The following is a 22,063-nucleotide window of genomic DNA, read 5'->3' on the forward strand; positions in this document are numbered from 1 at the left end:
TCCTTTAAGCTCCAGTATCCTTCTGCTCTGGACAACTGATGAAATCCTCAGCAACACATGAAGCTTTGCTTTCTTATTTTAGGTTCCGTTTTAGACCAGCACCTCGTTTTTCACACATTCCAAATGGTAGGGATGCCTAGCATTCCTCTTCCTATCTTTCAGGAGTTGTCCTGTGTCCTTTCCAGCGTCTGTACTTATTCTCATAGCTTTGAGGTCCTCACAGTTGCCTGATTGGTGACCTTACTCACAGTGGTATCGGGTCATCAACATTGCAGCCTTAAGAAATCTCAAAGATTATTGTTAGGTCAACACTTTTACAAGGTTCTGTGTATCTGCCACACCAACAAACTTTTCTTTTTTATTTGCGCTCATGAGGCGTGAGTGTCGCTGGCTGGGTCAATATTTATTGTTCGTCCCTTGTTGCCCTTGAGAAGGTGAGGGTGAGCTGCCTTCTTGAACAACTGCAGCCCTTGTGCTGTAGGTAGACCCGCAATGCCCTTAGGGATGGAATTGCAGGACTTTGACCTAGCAACAGTCAAGGAACAGCAATATATTTCCAGATCAGGACGGTGAGTGGCGTGGAGGGGAACTTGTAGTTGGTGGTGTTCCCATGTATCTGCTGCCCTTGTCCTTCTAGATGGAAGTAGTGATGGGTTTGGAAAGTGCTGTTTGAGGATCTTTGGTGACACTGCTGCAAATTGGCATTGGTGGTGGAGGGCATGGATGTTTGTGGATATGGTGCAAATCAATTGGGCTTCTTTGTCCTGGGCGATGTCAAGCTTTGACTGTTGTTGTAGCTGCACCTATCCAGGCAACTGGGGAGTATTGCATCACCATCCCGACTTGTGTCTTGTAGATGTTTGAACAGACTGTGGGGAGTCAGGAAGGAGTTACTTGTTGAGTGTTCCTAGCCTATGACCTGCTCTTGTTGCCACTGTGTTTATGTGGTGAATCCAGTTGAGCTTCTGATCAATGTAACCCCAAGGATAATGCTAGTGGAAATTCAGTGATGGTAACACCATTGAATGCCATGGGGCAGTGGTCAGTTTATTTCTTATTGGAGGTGGTAATTTGTGTGGCACGAATGGTACTTGCCTCATTCTTGATGAAGGGCAATTCTCCTGCTCCTGGGATGCTTCCTGACCTGCTGTGCTTTTCCAGCACCACACTCTTGACTCTAATCTCCAGCATCTGCAGTACTCACTTTTGCCTGGTAATTGCCATTTGTCAGCCCAAGTCTGGATATTGCTCAGATCTTGTTTGACTTGAACATTGACTGCTCCAGTATCTGAGGAGTCATGAATGACGCTGAACATTGTGCAAACGTGAGGGAACTTCTGACTGCCTGGTAGAGGGATGGTCATTGATGAAGCAGCTGAAGATGGTTTGGCCTCAGAGACTACCCTGAGGAACTCCTGCAGGGATCTTCTGGAGCTGAGTGACTGACCCCGAACAACTACCACCATCTTCTGATGTGCCAGGTCAGGTGAGAGTGACAGCTTTCGATATCAAGTATGGAATGTAGTGATTGTAGGAATTAAAAGCAGGAGAGGGAATTTGGCCATTCAAGCTCACTTTGCCATTTACCATGATGGTGGCTGATCTTATCCCAGTTTCAAATCCACTGCCCTGCCTGTTCCCATCTCACTTTTCATCATGGGGCCTGAGCAAAACAGGACACAATGGGTATCTGGGAACAAACTCTCCACTACTGAAACTTCCTTGAATGGGGATAAATGGATTCAAACATATGAATCTTACATATTAACCTAGCCAAATTCTGCATTTCTATCTGATGTACTTGTTTAGGATCAAATTCATATTCCACAAATAAATTTAACCCATGCTGTATCCAGCATTATCTACTTATGGTTCCTTTAGGAAATAGTGACCATAACATCAGTAACTTCTTATCTGATAAAACAAAGAACTGTCGACACTGGATATCTGAAATATAAACAGAACATGCTGGAAAAACTCAGCAGGTCAGAAGCATCTGATGAGGTGTTACTGAACCAAAGCTTTAACCCCATCATCAAATTCTTCTCTGGGGGACAAAGTGAAGTAGTCCAATCCAAAACTCGGGCCCTAAGTCTAAACAAAGGACAAAGTCAGAATTCACATAACATCAGGTTATAGTCCAACAGGTTTATTTGAGGTCACAAGCTTTCAGAGTGCTGCTCCTTCAGGTGAAGTGGAGGGAAGCACCAGATGATGGAGCAGGGCTCTGAAAGCTTGTGGCTTCAAATAAACCTGTCAGACTATAACCTGGTGTCACCTGACTCCTGACTTTTTTCCACCCCAGTCCAACACTGGCACGTCCACATCATGGCCAAACAAAAGAAATGACAAATGGATCAGGGGTGAGTTAGCTGCGTCAGGCACAAATAATACTTGTCACTTATCAGCCCAAGAATGGATATAGAACAGCTCTTGATGCAAATGGACCTTGCTGGGAAATACATGACTTTGCAATGAATGTCCTGGCAGTTTGTGATGTTTCTCCCATCTGTCATCATTACCTGGATTGGGTTTCCTTATGAGCGCTTTAGGGAACATCTCCGAGACACCCGCACCAATCAACCAAACCGCCCCGTGGCCCAACATTTCAACTCCCCCTCCCACTCTGCCGAGGACATGGAGGTCCTGGGCCTCCTTCACCGCCGCTCCCTCACCACCAGACGCCTGGAGGAAGAACGCCTCATCTTCCGCCTCGGAACACTTCAACCCCAGGGCATCAATGTGGACTTCAACAGCTTCCTCATTTCCCCTTCCCCCACCTCACCCTAGTTCTAAACTTCCAGCTCAGTAACTGTCTCCTTGACTTGTCCGGACTTGTCTGACCTGCCTATCTTCTTTTCCACCTATCCACTCCACCCTCTCCTCCTTGACCTATCACCTTCATCTCCTCCCCCACTCACCTATTGTACTCTATGCTACTCTCTCCCCACCCCCACCCTCCGCTAGCTTATCTCTCCATGCTTCAGGCTCACTGCCTTTATTCCTGATGAAGGGCTTTTGCCCGAAACGTTGATTTCGCTGCTTGTTGGATGCTGCCTGAACTGCTGTGCTCTTCCAGCACCACTAATCCAGTATTTGATTTTCAACATCTGCAGTCATTGTTTTTACCTTGACTTATGGAAAGCCAAGGGAAATGATGCTTATAACTAAGAGGGATCATTGACCCCATTTCCATAGAAATTAAAATTAGAAAGTAGGAAGCTGGGAAAGGACTGCATGGAATTTACTGATTGGTTACATGCAGAGACCGTGATACAATATATCATGCAAATTAGTGTCCATCAGAATATTGCATTACCAAACACAAGCTTGATACCATCATGGACAAAGCAGTCCTCCTGGTTGGAAGACCGTTCACCATCCCAAACATTCACTCTCTTGTCCACAGGGAACAGTAGAGGAAGTATGTACCTACCATCAAGGTGCATTGCAGCAACTCACCAAGACTTGGTTGACAGAATCAACATGACATCTGAAAAAGAACAAGGACAGTCGATAAATAGGAACATCATTGTATCGATTGTAATGAGGTCAGCCAGGTGGACCTCATAGAATATGAGTTCCTTGATTGGGGCTGTTAACCTGGGGCAATCAGGGAGCCCTGGCTGACAGGTATAAACAAGAGTGTCAGAGGTTCTGTTCAGTCTGACAACTGGCTCTGAGGGAGCTGAATCAGTGTCAAGGATTTGACATGTATAAATAAAGGGTTGACTTAGCGACAGGATACAGACCTCTGTGGAGTTATTTCAGTCACTACCTGCAGTTCTCCTCCAGGTATGTACTATCCTGTCTGGAAGTTAGGTGGCCATTGCTTCACCATTGTTTGGTCACAATCCAGGAAATCCCCTGCTAACAGCATGATGGGTGACCCTTCACCACATGAACAGGGTCACTGAGTAATACAACAGAGACAAGGCCCTACGGCCCATCGAGTCTGTGCTGACCTAGCTGCACTCATCCCACTTTCAGCTGTCGGGTAAGTGGAGCTCACCGCCTTTCTGAGCGGGAAGATGCCGAATAAATTCTTGCTGAGGCAGCACTGCCCAGGAATGCATTTGGAAAATAATTCCCCCGATTTGCTGGCTGTTTCCAGCACTTTCTGATCAGATGTTTGAGGATTCAAATCGACTCCATCAATTCTCTTGTTAGTGTATATTTTCTGAGCCACTGTGTACACTCATTGGAATTCACGGGCTTTAACACTACAATGCCTTATTGACGACATGGAAATGTATGCTCTCAGCAGCCTCTTCAGCTGCATGGAAAATGTCAGAGGATTATTGCTGCAGAAGTATTTTAATTGGCTGATTTTTTTTCTACAACTCCGGCAAACAGTGTTACATTATCAGAAGTCACAATGCTCTGAAATGTCAATGCCCAGGATACTGTTTGTGGTGCCTATGTATTAAGGAATGTTATTCATTTTTGATCCTGCAATTAAGCTGCGATGTAACATTAAAAGTTCTCAACATATTAACAAGGAGGAACTTTCATTAATAATCCCTCTCGTAATTCAACCATTTAAACCTGCATTAACAGTCACATTCCTTCTTAAAGTTACTCCTCGTGATTTGTTGCATATGTTAAGGAGTTCCTGATATGAACTTAATGGTTAGAAGTATCATAGCAGCATCAAATTCTTGCAGATGTTGGAATCTGTACTGGAAGCAAAAAAATGCTAGAAATCACAGCGGGTCAGGCAGTGAAAGCAAGCTACCGTTTCAAGTGTGGATGACTCTTCAGCAGCTCAGTCGGCTCTGGTGAAGAGTCATCGAGACTCGAAACATTAGCTTGCTGTCTCTCCATGGATGCTGCCTGACCTGCTGTGATTTCCAGCATTTTTTGTTTCCAGTATCAGAACAGGAGATGGGAACCCAATCCCTTGAGTCTGTTCCAACCAATCAATTTCAATTATGCTGATTAGTATTTTAATTCTGTTTGTTTGCCTCTGTTTCCCAGTCCTTAATATCTTTACTCAATAATCTCAAAGACTCTAAATTTTGATGTCTTCAATTCACTTTTGGTTTCAGCAGCTATTTAGAGGTGAGAGCTTCAGATTTCTACATGTATATAACTCTACTGTAGTGCTGCTCCATTTGATTGCTGAGGATGCAACAATGTGGAGTTCAACCTTTTAACAATACTGGAACACAGATCTGTCAAATGCCTTTAGTGATCAGAAGAAGCACGAATTAGAATTCACATTGTGTGCTAATTACTTGTTAATATATCTTGACTCCTCAATAGCAATCATTTGTGGATGATGGATAATGTTACATTTTCAGATACTACTGTCACTATGTTTGAGTAGCTCATCTGGTTTGAGTAGCTCATTGCCAACCATCCTCCATCTCAATGTTGAGTTTAGGCCTTGACTAATTATTATTAGTAGAGAATAGACCACTGGTGAAATGAAACAGAAGAATTTCTTATCATATCTAATAAGGCAGGTAATCTTCTGATCAGAATAGGTACATCTTACACTACCAGTCAGGCATAACTATGAAGGACTCTGGGAGTTGAAAGAATATATCTATGCCCTGTGGTTACTCATTGACTCCACTCAGTGACTGTGTAACATCATCATATTGAGTAGAGCTCAATGGAACATGAACATTAATTCCTTCAGAACCAATACCTTATACATAGGACAAGTGGAGGGCTCCCTAAGTGGGAGACCTCCCCCTTTCTCTCAGGGATCTGGGGTGGAGGGTGCTGCACATAATGGTGCCCACAACCGCAGATTGCGGTGGTTCACAGACTCCCAGCCCAACTGCTTGTTCTGTGTTGCTGTGGAGTCCGTGGCCAATGTATACATGGGTTGTGGGTGTTTGCACTCCCTTTTTAGTTTTCTAGAGAACCTTCTCCTCTGCTTTTGGTTGCATTTCAGTCCCACACTCCTGATCTTTGGGCATCCCATGTGGGGCAATGGCGGTGGGGGGGGGGGGAGGGGGGGGGGGAGTTGGTGGTGGGGAGGATAGGTCAGAGGATCCCCTCATGGGTCTGTTCCTGGGTCTGGCCAAACTGGCCATAAACAGGCAGCGGGTCGTGGAGGGGATCATTAGGGCCGATTGCCTGCCCTTCTTCCGTGGTTACATGAGAGCCCGGGTGTCTCTGGAGTAGGAGCACGCGGTGTCCACCAACACCCTTGAGCTGTTCAGGGAGAGGTGGGCACCACAGGGAGTGGAGTGCATTATTTCCCCCTCCAACTCTATTTTGAGTTAATCCCTGCCCTCCCCCTCACTGTTTGATCACACAGCATTGTCCTTTGATGTGAAGGGCACTGCTTGTCACTGGCCCCTCGGGTGTTTCCTTTCTTCCTGGTGGTGGAAAAAAAATACAATAGTCAAGAGTACTGGTGCACTGGGCAAATGGGTCAAAGTATTGTTTTGATTGATGTATCCAAATTCTGCTGTGTAAAAGCAAGGCTGATTGTGACAAGTCAGCCCTTTTGGGGAAGGCTCTGAGGCCTTAATATGAAAGGAATCTTCAACGTTCCATAATTAAGCTCCAGTTAGGTTTACTAACAGTGCCTGCATTTGAAGGAAATGAATGTGAATACTACAGCTCATACCATTTCCTCAATTTCTCTGAAATGACACTAATTCTGCTTTTCAGAGGATATTTAATGTTATCTTCAGAACTGCACTGTTCAATATCATTACCACAAGTCAAATGTGTTCACCCAGTTAAAACATGATGCCAGGGTTATCTTTAACAGCATCACACAGCACTAAGATGTGGAGGAATTTCTTCAAACAGGGGATGGTGAATCTGTGGAATTCATTGCCACAGAAGCCTGCGGAGGCCAGGTTATTGAGTATATTTAAGACAGACATAAATGAGCTGTTGTTTAGTAAGAGCTTATGGAGAGAAGGAAGAAGAATGGTCAAGTGGTAGAGCAGACCCAATGAGCCAAATGGCCTAATACTGCTGCTACATAGACTTATAGAGTCATACAGCATGGACCTTTGATCTAAACAGTCCATGCTGAACTAAGCCTATGTGGGCGGCACGGTGGCACAGTGGTTAGCACTGCTGCCTTACAGCGCCAGAGACCCAGGTTCAATTCCCGCCTCAGGCGACTCTCTGTGTGGAGTTTACCAATTCTCCCCGTGTCTGTGTGGGTTTCCTCCGGGTGCTCTGGTTTCCTCCCACACTCCAAAGATGTGCAGGCCAGGTGAATTGGCCATGCTAAATTGCCTGTAGTGTTAGGTAAGGGGTAGATGTAGGGGTATGAGTGGGTGGGGCGGTGTGGACTTGTTGGGCCGAAGGGCCTGTTTCCACACTGTAAGTAATCTAATCTAATTCCAAACTAAACTAGTCCCATCTGCCTACTCCTGCCCCACATGCATCTAAACCCTACCTAGCCCATGTATCTAATGTCAAAAGTTACCATTTGATCATGCTTGTGTCAGATCTTCTGGAGTACTATTAGATTAATTGCACTCTCTTGTTCTTTCCTGTCGTTTTGCAGTTGCTTCCTTTGAAGTTAATGTTTTTGCCTGATATCCGTTTGAAAGCTATTGTTGAATCTGTTTGATCACCCTTTCAAGTAATGCAGTCCAGATTGTGTCAACCCTCTGTATAAGAACGTCTTGGCACCTTTTTAGACACTCGCTTTAAACTTGCAACTATCATGACTACTAGGCATCTCTGCATTGTTGTCATTGAGCTGTGAACTTATAAAGGCTTCACTTCCCCCGTTCAATTTTTAATTGAATGCTCCAATTTAAAAATAACAAGCAAGCTTTAGTTTTAAAATTAGATCAAAGTTTAGTCTCATACACAATGATTGCTGGAAGTTATTATGTGATACAGTTATTAGATAAAGTACAGATACAAACATTCAAAGTAGATGCGGATAAAGGATGCTTATAAAATTAACGTCAGTTTAGTCAATTATTGCTTGGACCATTCCTTGTTTGAAGATTCCTCTTTCAAAGCCGAGTTGTAAACGTGAAGTCAGAATTTGGCAGTTGCAGTAGCTTTGTACTTTAATAATTGGAGACTTCTCACACAGATTAACCCAGTAAGTATTTGAGAAGAATCGGTTTTCCTGTTTCAATCTCATTCTGTGGTTATGGCACTTGTGGTTTGCCTGAACATTTTTGCAGAACTGTAGTTGATCCCTGAGACAAACCTTTCTCTTGTGCTGAAAACTCTCATGGAGTCATAGAGTCATACAGTGTGGAAACAAACCCTTTAGTCCAACTAGTCCATGCCGACCATAATCCCAAACTAAACTAGCCCCATCAATCCCTACTTCAGAGGACTGGACATAAAATTATCATCTAAAACGTGAGTGCTACGCTAAGGGAGTACTGTCTTTTGAATGGAATCTTCCATCTATTGTTCATGCAGATGTAAAAGGCTATTTTGCATAGCACTATTTCAAAGAACAAATAAGTTCTCCCTTGTCTCCTGACTCAGGAAGAGGTTCCCTGATGCCCAGAATTGAGAATAGTAGTCATTATGGAGTTAAATACTTTTACATAGGCTGAACAAATCTTCTTGCTTTTTTTAATGAACACCATCAATAGCTCAGTCTTTAATGATATGCTTTATGAGCAGAGCTTTGTCAGACAATCGCACGCAACTTGGTTGTACATGCTGTGCAACTCGCTCTGGTTTACTGAACCTGACCCTATGACATATCCAAGCAGCAAGAACATCCAGAACACTTGAACCTCGTAATAATTCCCTCCCCAAATAATAATCATAGGGAAAAATAAGAATATTTTGACCTATTCTCACATGATTCCTGATCTCAATTCTAATTTATAGAGTCATTGAACTGTACAGCATGGAAACAGATCCTTCAGTCCAACTTGTCCATGCCGACCAGATATCCTAAATTAATCTGGTCCTATATGCCAACATTTGGCCCATATCCCTCTAAACCTTTCCTATTCATATACCCACCCAGATACCTTTTAAATGTTGTAATTTCAACTGGCTCCATCACTTCCTCTGGCAGCTCATTCCATGCACACACCACCCTCTGCGTGAAAAAGTTGCTCTTTAGGCCCCTCATAAATTTTTCCCCCTCACCTTAAACCTACGCCCTCTAGTTTTGGACTCCCTTACCCCGTGCAAAGCAGCTTGACTGTTCACCCTATCCATGCCCCTCATGATTTTATAAACCTCTATATTATCACCTCTCAGCCTCCAACTTTCCAGAGAAAACAGCCCCAGTTTATTCAGCCTCTCCCTGTAGCTCAAACCTTCCAACCCTGGCAACATCCTTGCAAATCTTTTCTGAACCCTTTCAAGTTTCACAACATCCTTCCGATAGGAAGGAGACCAGAATTACACGCAGCCACAAAGTGACCTCTCAACTCTTACAATCAATGCACTGACCAATAATGGCAAGCATACCAAACACCTTCTTCACTATCCTATCTCCCTGCAATTCCAATTTTAAGGAACTATGAGCTGCACTCCAAGGTTTCTTTGTTCATCAACACTTCCCAGAACCTTACTGTTAAGTGTATAAGTCCTGCTCTGATTGCCTTTCCAAAATACAGCACCTCACATTTATCAAAATTAAACTCTATTCTGCCACTCCTCAGCAAGTCAGTCCAGCTGATCAAGATCCATTTGTACTCTGAGATAACCTTCTTGGCTGTACACTACACCTCCAATTTCAATTCAAAATGGCAATGAACTTCCAGTAAATTAGCACCATCCCATTCACCTGCAATAATATGTTATTTCTATTCACACAAGCTGATTTTGATCACAGAAAAATATGGTCAATATTGTCTCATTTTAAATTGGGATTAACCACAATTTGAGTATTCCCAGCGCAAAGCCAAGTACAAAGAGAATAAAATACTGCAAGTCACAAATGTTTTTATTTGTTAAGGACTACTTTCTGTTTCTCAGAGCTTTCTTTTACATTCATTCTAGCTCAAGCGTAAGGGAAACTGATATGTGGGACCATTACCACTCACACATTCCCCTCCAAACCACTTGTTCAGGGCATTGTCATCTACCTGCACAAAACAGACTGCAGTGGTTCAAGAAGGCAGCTCACCCCCCATCTTCTCAAGGACAATGAGCAATGGAGCAATAAATGCTGGCCCAGGCAACATTCCTTAAATGAGCAGTTATTAAAAAAATTGTTTCCTTCTTCAATATATCAAGAGATTTTGTCTCCACAGTGATAGAGGGTTTTATGGGCTTTACATTCTCTGACTGAGGATTTTCTCCTGACCTCAATCTGGAATGGTCTACCTGCTATCCCAAAATTATTCTGCGCACCCCCCCCCCCCAATTATTCTGGGTCTCCCAACCATCATTCCCAGCATCCAATCTGTCGACGTGTTACTACGTGGCGTCTGAAGGGGTCAGGTAGTTCAGTTAGCGATACAGTATGACACCAACAGCATGGGTTCAATTTCTGCACTAGCTGAGGTCACCCTGAAAGTCTTACCTTCTTGACCTCATCTCTTTGACTGAAGTTTGGTGAGGGAGCAGCCCTCTGGCTCTGTCATGCCTTTATCTTTACTTCCATCTTGGAGATGTCAATTCCCACCACCTTCAACCTCTTCCGTCAGGCGGAAGGCACAGAAACTTGAATACGTGTGCCAACAGTTCACCTACTGCTTCTTCCCTGCTATTATTAGACTGTTGAACGGACCTCTCTAACTTTAAATAATGTTGATCTCACTTTGTGCATCTCCTATGCAGCCATATCTTGTGCACCTCGCTCTGTCTAAGCACCTTATGATCTGTATGTCCTTGTTTGCTAGGATCTGCCTGTACTGCATGCAAAACAAAGTTTTTCACTGTACTTAGGCACATGTGATCACAAAAAATTAAATCAAATCAAAGGTCACCACCACCTTCTCAAGGGCAAATCAGGACAATCAATGAATACTGCTTCAGGCAGCATCTCACAAGTGAATCAAATTAGCATGTTTAATCTCTGCTGGTAATAGATATTCCTGAGAGAGTCTTATAACAATTCTGGGGATTCATAATTAAATGTAGTCAGTCATTCTTTTTCAGGTTGTTAGAGAATTTCAGGCATGGAGTTTCAGTTAAAATGTAAGATGACATTACAAACATGAACACGCTTTCCTTGAGATCCATTTACTTCACAACTATGTGATTAGCTCAGACTATAGCTAGACTACCTTTCCTTTTCCCATCTCAGTATTGTGTAAATTTAAAAAAAAAATAAGTTGAATAAATCTTTGTTTTTTGTAATCGCATAAGTTCAGTTCGAGGCTCAGTGCATGCTCCAATTAAAGTGCTCAAAATGCATTGCACAGGCTAGTCATCAGTGTTTTGATGGGTTCAACATGTGCATAAATGACTGAAAATTAATGCCTGAGCATTTGCCATGAAAGTCATTAAAAAGTGTCCACTGATCTTCATTGAGATAATGCTGACCTGCATTAGGAGATCAAATGTTACTGACAGAAAGAGGAGGCAAGGGGTAAACATGAATGACCTAATCTAGGTACATCACAAGACAAGAACCATAACTACATTAGCACAATAATTATAAGGCAGGTGCTGGTATGCTGTGTTAATGGGCTCAGCTAAAGGTCAAGTTTTTTCCCTTTCTGTCACTTCCTCATCTGGTTATTCAATATTTTGCACTGTGAACAGATTTAATGCTATTAGATATGGTATTGTCCACCTGTGAACAAAAAGATTTCTTTTTAAATTCGTCCTTATAACTTTTCATCATATCAAGCTGTACTAAAGTGAAAAGAGACCGTAAATAGAACTGAGAGAAAAGTTTGTGCATACTTCAAGCACGCGACTCTGAAACAGATTGCATTCTGTATTTGACAGTTTGTGATATATTTTATCCACTCAATTTCCCTTTGGGTGACAGATGACACGCCAGTCTCTGGTGTAACAGCTTTTATTTACAGTGTTTTGAATATTTCTGAGATCACAAAGTGCTTGCGCACATGCTTTCAGTTCAGCTTCTAGGTTTTTCTGACTAATTTAGCACTGAGTCCATGTCCAGGCCTAACCCATCAAGCACAGATCAATTCCCAAGCTGACATAGTGAACAAAGAGCAATTAAATATTCCAGTTGAGGGCTGTTGTGACACAGAAGTATTGATGCTACCATTGAGCCATGTGGCCTGGATTCAAATCCATCCCTTGCTTCAAAGGTGCATGATAACATCATGGAACGTGTTGATTGGAAAATATTGTTTCAGAAGCATGGAACATTACAGATGGCCCAAAGCTTTCTTGCCTTGTGTGGCTCACAATTTATCTGAGTAGCATTCTGGACCACCAACCCTGATTTTAAGTGTGAAAGAATTTTCAGAGAATCGAAACATAGCCCACTCTCCAAGTCGATGAATTGACACTGGGATGAAAATGAAAGAAAGAGATGAAAGTTTTGAGAAAAGGAGGGAGCAAAGGAAAAAAAATACAAAGAATAGATTTTAAGAAAAGCATTATTTCTGAATCAAAATCTCGAACAACTATTAAAACCTAAAGGACTTGTTATAGTTAATTGCCTGTGTTGGAAAAGTTGATGAGCTGTATCCAATAGTTATCATGTCATTAAAAAGACAGCTAGACTGGGAAAGATAGAACATACTGTGGTGAGATTAGCTTATGTACCAAACTGATCCAACAATTTCCTCTTGCCCAATGCATCTTAATGGGCAGCAAGACAGCAAGAAGCCAATTTAACAAATCAAGCAGCTATGTGCTGCATATCCAACAGCAACTTTCATATCTCTCTGTTTAATCATCTGAAGTTGCTGTAACATGTACACTGGAATAATGGAAAGCTTCATTTGCCTCAGCATTACTTTGACAATTGCTTCAGGGCAATTCTCTTACCTAAGAACTGAAAGGAATCAAAGATCAAACAAGGGAGAAGCTATGGAGAGGAGGGGCTGAGCGGAGAAGGGAGAAGGACAAGGAGGACGCTCCATTGCTGAGTGGATGTATGTAGTGATAAAGTAAGAAAATTAATAATGGTGCAGTGCCAAAGGGACTGATGATGTGAAATGGAAAGAAACAAAATCTAGGTTCAGAGGGCAAGCAAATGGTTACAGCAGAGGCATTTTTAGTCAAGTTATCTAAAAGAGGGATTGTGTTTACAGTCTAAATTATTGAACATATAGTGTCCTAGTGCATAAGACATAGGAGCAGAATTAGGCCATTTGGCCCATTGAGTCTTCTCCAACAATCAATCTTGGCTGATATGTTTCACAGCCCCATTCCTCTGCCTTCTCCTGCAACCCTTGATCCTTTTAGCAATCGTGAACCTATCTACCTCTATCTTTAATACACTCAATGACTTAACCTCCACAGCCCTCTGGGCAAAGGATTCCACAGATTCACCACCTTCTGGCTGAAGAAATTCCTCCTCATCTCAGTTCTGAAATATAGTCCGTTCATTCTCCCCATATGCATAGCCTCAAATTTTCCAACTTCTTTGCCCACACTCCAAGCCCTTTCAGCCATGTTACACCTCCTCAATACTACCATCCCTTCACCTTTCTTTGTGTCATCTACAGACTTAGAAAGCAATGCCCTCAATTCCTTCGTCCAGATCATGAATGTATAACGTGAATAGTTGTGGTCCCAAATGTGCCGCGTCAGAACTCTGTTAATCACCAGTTGTCATCCTTAAATAGACCACTTTATCCTCAATCTTTGCCTTCTGCTAGTCAACCACTCCTTTAATCATGTCAGTATCTTGCCCCTAACAACATGGCTTCTTTTCTTATCTAGAAGCATCCTGTGTGACACCATGTCAAAGGCTTCTGGAAATCCAAAGAGATCACGTCCGCTGGCTCCCCTTTGTCTAATTTGTTCATTACCTCCTGAAAGTATTTTAACAGGTTTGTCGGGCATGGCCTCCCTTTGATGAAGCCATGCTGATTCAGCCATATTTTACCATGCACGTCTAAGTTTACCGCAATCTCATCCTTAATAAAGGAGTCCACAATATTACCAGTGACCAAGTTCAGCTTAACCACACTATACTTTCTTGATTTAATCCTCCCTTCTTAAACCTGGATACTAACCACCTTTGGCTCCATCATCAATCATCTTCCCTCCATCCTAAGGTCAGAAGTGAGGATGTTTGCTAATTATTCAGAGACCAAAGCAGTCTATATCCAAATGCAGTAAAACTTAAGCAACATTTGGACTCAGGTAATAACTTTCAGATAACTTTTAAGTTACAAAAGTGTCAGGCAATAATCATCTCCAACAATAAAGAGTCTAGCATTCTCTCCTTGACATCATTGGTGTTTCCATCATGGAATTCCCTATGATTAATGTCCCGCATTTTCCTATACTTTCTTGACTTCTACCTCCCTTCTTAAACCTGGATACTAACCACCTTTGGCTCCATCATCAATCATCTTCCCTCCATCCTAAGGTCAGGAGTGAGGATGAATGCTAATTGTTCAGAGACTGAAGCAGTCTATATCCAAATGCAGTAAAACTTGGGCAACATTTGGACTCAGGGCAATAACTTTCAGATAACTTTCAAGTTACGCAAGTGTCAGGCAATAACCATTTCCAACAAGAAAGAGTATAGCATTCTCACCTTCACACCATTGGTGTTTCCATCATGGAATTCCCTATGAAAAATGTCCTGCATTTTCCTTTGACCGAAAACTGAACTAGATTACCTGTAGAAATAAAGTGGCTACAACAGCAGATTAGAGCTTGGGAATCGTACTGCAGCAAGTAACTCATTTCCTGGCTCCTCAAATCCAGTCTGCCATCGACAAGGCACAGGTTAGGAGTGTGATGGATTATCAGATCAAAGCAGCCCATTTGATTTGCATACAATCTAACTCCTTCAACATTCATTCACAGTGTCCACTACTATTGCACATTGACAACAGCAATTATAAGATGCACTGCAGAAGTTGACCAAGGCTCATCAATCAGCACCTTCCAAGCCCATGACTGCTTCCATCCAGAAAGACAAGGGTAGTAGATTCAAGGGAACACCACCATCTGCAAATTCCCCTCCAAGCCCCTCACCATTCCGATTTGTAAATATATCACTATTCCTTCATTGTCACTGGGTCAAAATCCTGGAATTCCCTCCTTAATGGCATTATGTTTGTCTCTACAGCAGTTCAAGATGGCATCTCACCATCACCGTCTCAAGGGCAACTAGGGACAGTCAATAAATGCCAGTGATCCTGTGAATATGGTTTTTAAAAAAATATTCAGGCTTGACGGTGCCTAATTGAAAAAAACTAAGTTCATTCCTCAACCTTGCATTGCATTTCATATTTTCTTTCAAGAGTTGACCTGCCTCATTTTTAAAAATAATACAAACAGACAGTTTCAGTCTTCTGCCTCATGATCAAGTCACATAAATATGTGAGGCTAATAGTTCTGTTGGGAGCAAGATACTGAACAACAATTTCTGCAATAAGGTTCCTGCCAAAATGATTATCGTTAATGGCTGGAATAAGCAATTATGATGAAAATTATAATTACCAATCTGTTTCAGAATTCATCCTGAACACTTTAACACAAACTCTATGAAGACATTAGCTGTAAGGTGATTACATATCTGTGTAGGTGATTCATGATCAATATTTAAGTGTGTTGTTGACTCAACCATTAAAATGTCATTACTTCTCCGCAGAATCTTGCTTAGCTCATTACAGCAGATTATGAGGACTTATTTAGACACATTGTTTGTATGCTGTTATCTGATTGTTGTTTTAGTTGTGTTTGTCATGCCATTTCACGAATTCCGTGTTCGCTAATAAAGGATGGTTAATGCCGGTGACTGGGCAGAGTGTCAATGTCAGGAACCCCTTAGGACAGTATTACACAACTCACTGAGTGAAGCTTTCTGTACATTAATCGTCAATATTGCAACATGGTTCGAGGGACAACAGCCTAAACTGCACCACTGCAAAATGAAATAGCCAATTTAATGCCAATTAAGGCCAAATTAGACTCGTTTTGTGAGACTGGACCCTTGCCTACTGGGAACTGACCTGATGCAACCCAACCACATTGTCATGTGGCACATTGTGAACTCTCCCACAGAGAACACACAACAGTCCAACACTCTACACTTGATTAGAACTTCACAATGCGAAGCCTCTGTCTAATCCACTGAACAATGTGCATTATTTCCACTCCTGCTCATTCTGAGGTTTTAATTCACACCGACAGCATAGGTTTCTAGTTATTCCACGCTGTTGTGTTTATTATTTATGGATGAACTCAGCCAGTTAGTGTTTGCTGGCTATTTGACTGCAGAGGCTGCATCCATTTCTGTCCTTATTTGGGGAGCGCTGAGTCTAAGCTGTGACTCAGTTGGTAATACCATGACCTCAAAGTTATATGATTCTCTGCTGGGTGTGTAAAATGTCTGGTCTAAGTAGCACTCAGTTGGAAAATGCCACAGCAACATTTCAAAGAGCTACACTTTTATTAGAGTCATAGAGTCATAGAGAGTCATAGAGATGTACAGCATGGAAACAGACCCTTCGGTCCAACCCACTCATGCCGACCAGACATCCCAACCCAATCTAGTCCCACCTGCCAGCACCCGGCCCATATCCCTCCAAACCCTTCCTATTCATATACCCATCCAAATGCCTCTTAAATGTTGCAATTGTACCAGCCTTCACCACATCCTCTGGCAGCTCATTCCACACACATACCACCCTCTGTGTGAAAAAGTTGCCCCTTAGGTCTCTTTTATATCTTTCCCCTCTCACCCTAAACCTATGCCCTCTAGTTCTGGACTCCACAACCCCAGGGAAAAGACTTTGTCTATTTATCCTATCTGTGCTCCTCATAATTTTGTAAACCTCTATAAGGTCACTCCCCAGCCTCCAACGCTCCAGGGAAAACCTTCCTGCAATGCTTTATCCCTCCACCATCACTACCACTGAAGCAGACAATCTGGTCATTGTCATGCTGTTATATGTGGATCCTGCTCAGTCAGAACGTGGGGTGGTATGGTGGCTCAGTGGTTAGCACTGCTGCATCACAGCACCAGGGACCAGGGTTCAATTCCAGCCTCGGGCAGACTGTCTGTGTGGAGTTTGCACATTCTCCCCAGTTTCCTCTGGGTTATCTGGTTTCCTCCCACAGTCCAAAGGTGTGCAGGTTAGGTGAATTGGCTATGCTAAAATCCCTGTCAGGGAAGTGTAGGTTAGGTGCATTAGTCAGGAGTAAATATACAGCAATAGAGTAGGGGAATGAGTCTGGGTGGGTTACTCTTCAGAGGGTTAGTGTGGACTTGTTGGGCTGAAGGGCCTGTTTCCACACTGTAGGGATTCTATGACTCTTTCCTACATTACAACAGTACTTTGTAAATGACCTCAGGACATCCTGAGGTTGAGATAAGTGCTATATAAATGAGAATATTCCCTTTGGGGTTCCCTGGATATCTGCACCAAATACAGATTAAGGTCTCAAAAAACACCACGAAGATTTCAAACACAGCACGTAATGGTGAATATGAGCTTTGAATGCTTGGAGTGGCAATGATCTTGTGGTGTTGTCACTGGGCTCGTAATCTTCTCAGGAATAGAAATTGCTAGAAAAGCTCAGTAGGTCTGGCTGCCTCTTTAGTGAAAAGTCAGAGTTAACATTTCGGGTCAAGTGACCCTCCCTCAGAACTGGTCAAGTCCCACCATGGCAGATTGTCCCTTGAATGAACAAAGTTTTGTTTCCAATGTTAAAACTGAATTTAAAACATACATGAGCTGTCACAGCGGGAGTTGAACACACAGCCCTGGAACATTATCCTGGATGACTGGGACATTACCATCGCACCACTAATTCCCCAAACAGTGGAAAGGAGTTGAGTTCCTAAAATAGAGTAGATGAACGGGGGTCAAAGCTAATGTATATTTTTATGGTTAATCATTAGGTGTTAGGAATCAGATAGCTTGCACACATTGCACACAGTAGAGAAGGGTTCTGACTCATGACCTGCTGATGTCACTCTCATTTAGGTGCCTAGCCAGATTGCCTGTTGCAGTGATTATGGTGGAGGGATAAACATTGCAGGAATTAATTAAGTTGGTGCAACCACTACACATTGCACAGTTGCAGGGAGTTGAACTCTGTTGTTTCCAGCTAGGTTGTCTCAATTCCCACTGCAGCAGCCGGGCCAGGCAGCATTGACAGCTGGCCATATGGCCCCCGAAAGGCTTCTCATCTTAAAGGCAGGCTGTGTGTGGAAGGGTTGGACTGCTGGAGTGAATGCTATTGGTCAATAAACAGGGAAGATTGTTGGACGGAGGGTGGAAACAAGATATAGCATGCCCAGGATTAACAGTTCCATCCTGGAGTCTATGATGACCCATTCTGAGTCTGACGGAAGACCATGTATCTCCCAGTGAGCTGCAGCCTGAAGACGAGAACATATCTAGGGAGTCAGGACTGAGAGATAGTGAGGACTGCAGACGCTGGAGAAGTCAGAGTCAATCACATGTGGTGCTGGAAAAAGCACAGCGGGTCAGACAGTGTGAGAGGAGCAGGGGAGTCATCGTTTCGGGTTTAACCCTTCCAGCATCTGGCACCAATAAAATGGCAGCCAATAGCTGGTCAATTTAAAATGCATTATTTCATGTGATGTGGTGGTGTCACGAGTAATATCAGCATTTCTTACACATTCCCTCCATTGTCATTACTTGCTGAGACCAGCTTTCACCTCGATTTTGGTTTTGTTTGGTAATGCTCTGAACTGATGTTACACCAGCTGCTGTGATATGAATTACCCTGAACATCAGTCTGATCTTCAGGATTATCAGTCCAGGTCCATTCTTGCATCACACAGTCGCCTCCCTCATGGTAAGTGTGAAAGAATCCTCACATTAAATATGTTCATGGCAGAGTCCTTGTAGGTGCTTGGTGCCCAGTATCTCCCTGAAGTCCAGTTTTCCATTTGGGGCCAGGGATTCCCATGAATCTTTAGGGATTTTGTATCTTTTCAGGGTTGCACCTTCTATAACCTGCAATTTTACCAATTACCTTATTGTCAGAGAATCGTGGAGATGTACAGCATGGAAACAGACCCTTTGGTCCAACTCATCCATGCCAACCAGATATCCTAAATTAATCTAGACCCATTTGCCAGCATTTGGCCCATATTCCTCTAAACCCTTCCTATTCATATATGCGTCCAGATGCCTTTGAAATATTGTAATTGTACCAGCCTTTATTCTCAATGCATTCATGGGTTGTGATAATGTGATAATCAGTGATAATGTTAATATGCATTGCCCATTATCCATCTCCAATGCAGTTGAGAAGGTGGTGGTGAGGTGACTGAATAGTTGGATCATTTCAGAGGGCCACCATTTTGATGTGGGTCTGGAGTCACATGTAGGCCAGACCAAATAAATACAAAATATTTCCTTCGTTAAAGGTCATTAGTGAACTTGATGAGTGTTCTTAAAATGTTCCAGCATTCTCATGGCCACCATTCTTAACTTAATGAATAAATGGAAGACTTTTACCCTTGTGACTTGTTGTCTTAGTAACTAGCCAGTGAAAAGGAATTATATTATATCTCTGAATATGCTTTTCTTTATTGGTCACAGTATTGAGTACAGGAGTTAGGAGATCATGTTGTAGCTGTACAGGGCATCGGTTAGGCCACTGTTGGAATATTGTGTGCAATTCTGGTCACCTTCCTATCAGAAGGATGTTGTGAATCTTGAAAGGGTTCAGAAAAGATTTACAAGGATGTTGCCAAGGTTGGAGGATTTGAGCTACAGGGAGAGGCTGAACAGGCTGGGGCTATTTTCCCTGGAGCGTCGGAGGCTGAGGGGTGATTTAATAGAGGTTTAAAAAATTATGAGGGGCATGGATAGGATAAATAGGCAAAGTCTTTTCCCTGGGGTCGGGGAGTCCAGAATTAGAGGGCATAGGTTTAGGGTGAGAGGGGCAAGATATAAAAGAGACCTAAAGAGCAACGTGTAGGGAATGAGCTGCCAGAGGAAATGGTGGAGGCTGGTACAATTGCAACATTTCAGAGGCATTTGGATGGGTATATGAATAGGAAGGGTTTGGAGGGAAATGGGCCGGGTGCTGACAGGTGGGACTAGATTGGGTTGGGATATCTGGTCGGCATGGATGAGTTGGACTGAAGGGTCTGTTTCCATGCTGTACATCTCTATGACTCTATGACTCTATTGCTGTCACATTTTGTATTGATTGCAAAATTAAGTCAAATAAGAGTGCAGAAGTATACACCAACTCATCTACAATTAACTACTTACATTCAAGAGATTGACAGATGAGGAGCTGCTATCCCTCCTTAATCTCATGATAATTGTTATTTACAAACTTCCACAGGGGAGTTTGTCTTTCCAAATGAAACAAGTGTTGATTTATTTGAGTCTTTAAGGGTAAATATAGGAACTAAGATAAGTTACATTTAGAAAATATAACCAGATTTTGGGAGTGCATGAACGTTTGCTTTTATTCAATCTCTCACATAGAGCCCGAAAACCTTCCATCGAATTAAGTGCTCAATATCTTCAGTGAGACTATTTTTCGCAATACTTCTTGGAGTAAAACCATTTCCTGGAGATATAAATTGGGCTTTTGTTTTGGATATTACTCTGTGCAACAGAAGTAGGATGTCAGCGCCCACTGTACCAATACTTCAAGTGGTCACAATGTGCTGGCCACACTGAGGTTATCTGGATACTCATTTGTACAAGGCTTAAGAGCTGAATATTTGCAGAGCTATAGGAGTAAAAGCAAGGGAATGGGAATAATTGGTAGCATCTCTCAGAAAGCTGGCACATGTACAAAGGCCAGTAGCCCATCACCCTTTATTTACACATGCCTACTACATGACACTAACCCAGCTAGCTCAGATATGATTCCTGGATTTGGAAGAGCTCCTGATACTCCCATTTATGCCTGTAAGCCAGAGTTCCCTGATTGGACCACTTAATCACCCCAGTCAAGGAACTTATACACTTTGAGTTCCACCTGGCTGATCTCATTACAATCACTACATGTACTTCCTTGATACTGTAATCATTTAGCATCCACAAAAAAAATGAAAAACCTTAAAACTTACATTTCCATTTCTTTGTAGACCTTTCTTTTCAGAGTGCCACAGTTTCTTCTCACTGGAATGGAAAGGCCATGCATTGAAAGTTCTCCAAAACCAAAACCAAAACCAAAATGGTGCTTGGTAAGAAAAGCAGATGTTCCAAATGGCTGACATGTTCAACAACACGCATGAGAGGGGAAAGGTATAAAAGGGACCTAAGAGGCAACTGTTTCACACAGAGGGTGGTGCGTGTATGGAATAAGCTGCCAGAGGAAGTGGTGGAGGCTGGTACAATTACAACATTTAAAAGGCATCTGGATGGATATATAGATAAGAAGAGTTTAGAGGGATATGGGCTAAATGCTGTCCAATGCGACTAATTAGGTGAGGATATCCTGTCAGCATGGTTGAATTGGACTGATAGAGATTGTGCTGTACATCTCTATGACTCTATGACTATAACAACAAGACGGTGGAGATTCTTTTTATGAAAAAAGATAACAAATGATGAATTTAAAATGCAGGCTAGAATAGGAATCCAATCTCCACGACCAGTGTGAATTCCCAGGGTGTCTTCAACTCTTTCGAGCACTGTATGCTATTATGGAAGAGGGCTGACCCCTTATTAATTCAGTGCTGCCTGACCTAACCCATAGTTTCTCTGCTTTCTTTTTTCTCTCATAATTAATTTGGAAATAGTCCAATGTCGTACCTCATTGGTAGCATCCCCGTGATGATACACTTTTAGTTAATGTTATTAAATGATGAATTAATGACTTTAATTATCACAATGAATGTTGCAAGCTGCATGACTCCAGGCACCTGGCCATTTCTTCAAAAATCCTTTCTACCTGGAGGACAACTCTCGTCTCTTCCCGAGTGTCACTGAAGCCAGTGCAACGCATTACCAAAGCCCCGAAGCCCGCTGTGCTTATTTTAGTTTTAAGTTTACTTTAATTGATCAGGTAAAGGATACTTCCGCAAGGCTATCAGAAATAGAATCAGGAG

This window comes from Chiloscyllium punctatum, chromosome 5 (assembly GCF_047496795.1).
Source record: "Chiloscyllium punctatum isolate Juve2018m chromosome 5, sChiPun1.3, whole genome shotgun sequence".
In the NCBI taxonomy this organism is placed as follows: domain Eukaryota; kingdom Metazoa; phylum Chordata; class Chondrichthyes; order Orectolobiformes; family Hemiscylliidae; genus Chiloscyllium; species Chiloscyllium punctatum.